At 30.6% G+C, this 1,334-nt stretch overlaps 1 protein-coding gene across 3 annotated transcripts in view; it reads right to left on the bottom strand.

The window, feature by feature from the left end:
* Window positions 1–1,072, bottom strand: part of LOC113806025 (uncharacterized) — a 28,602-nt gene extending 27,530 nt beyond the window's left edge. Inside the window, exon 1 of one of the 3 annotated variants that reach the window (XM_027357122.2) lies at window positions 955–1,072. The gene's annotated coding sequence lies outside the window, so the exon portion shown is untranslated. Of the gene's footprint in view, window positions 1–925 lie in introns of all 3 variants that reach the window. The other 2 variants (XM_027357139.2, XM_027357131.2) reach the window with 2 other exon arrangements.
* Between the last annotated feature and the right edge of the window lie 262 nt (window positions 1,073–1,334).

Below are 1,334 nucleotides of genomic sequence, written 5' to 3'. Positions count from 1 at the left end.
TATATATATATATAGATAGATAGATAGATAGATAGATAGATAGATAGATAGATAGATAGATAGATAGATAGATAGATAGATAGATAGAAAGATAGATAGATAGATTATATAGATAGATAGATAGATAGATATAGATAGATAGATATATATAGATAGATGGATAGATAGATAAATATATAGACAAATTGATAGATAGATATATAGATAGATGGACACTTAGATAGGTAGAAAGATAGATATAGATAGATAGATGGATAGATAGATAGATATGTACATATATTTTTTTCTTTCTTTCTTTTCCCTTCATAGTTGCTTTGCAGCCTTCTATTAATTATTCACAGTAGCCTATATTTCCGAAATGAAACTATGAAAAATAACAGCTAAGAACCACGAGGCACCGAAAAGGAACTATTTATATGCATTATACCACTCCAGTTCCCACAGTAATGTCAGTTTAGCGAATTTCTTGTATTTCTTCTTTTAATAACATCCATACACAACCAGTAATTATCTTATATATATTCATAATATACATGTTGTATATATATATATGTATATATATATATATATATATATATATATATATATATATATGTATATATATATATATATATATATATATATATATATATATATATATATATATATATATATATATATATATATATATATATATATATATATATATATATATATATATATATATGCATGTACATTTATTTATTCATATACCCACATTGAAGATTATGGACCACAAAGATATAAAAGATAAAACACTTTTCTCAAGACGGCAGATGAGACTAATTTTGGCAACGACTTTATCAACACAAAACTTCCGACTGATTTTCCAAAGAATTCCAAAACCTTCGGAAGTCCACACTGGGAGTCTTAGTTATAGGCCAGAACGTAATTGCAAAATGCGTACACGAAACAAACCGTCCAGAAAGTAATTACACGAAATAAACCTATGGCTTCGGAGGCTTTCTTATCAAGGAGAGAGCGGCGGTGTGTGAGGACCCTCTCCGCGGACGTCAAGAAGACCACTGAAGCTTGGTGTCTCCCGAACGCTACGGTCTTGCGCACGCTCGCCGCTTGCATTTGTTTTCTCGACACCGATAACGGAAAGTCGGTTGTTGGTCTGATTCAAAACCTTTCCGGTTCTCTAATATACGGGTATGTACGTTGATTACACGTATGTAGATTTTCCCTCCGATGTAGTCAAATATTTAACGGATTAATGTCATATATTTTTACTCAGATGTATTCAAGTATTTAACGGATTAATGTCACGTGTGTCATTCTTTTCCTCCCATTTGCTTGGTCGCCTTCTAATC

The sequence above is a fragment of the Penaeus vannamei genome, chromosome 17, assembly GCF_042767895.1.
Source record: "Penaeus vannamei isolate JL-2024 chromosome 17, ASM4276789v1, whole genome shotgun sequence".
NCBI classification, from domain to species: Eukaryota; Metazoa; Arthropoda; class Malacostraca; order Decapoda; family Penaeidae; genus Penaeus; species Penaeus vannamei.
This window is presented reverse-complemented; position numbering and strand designations above follow the sequence as displayed.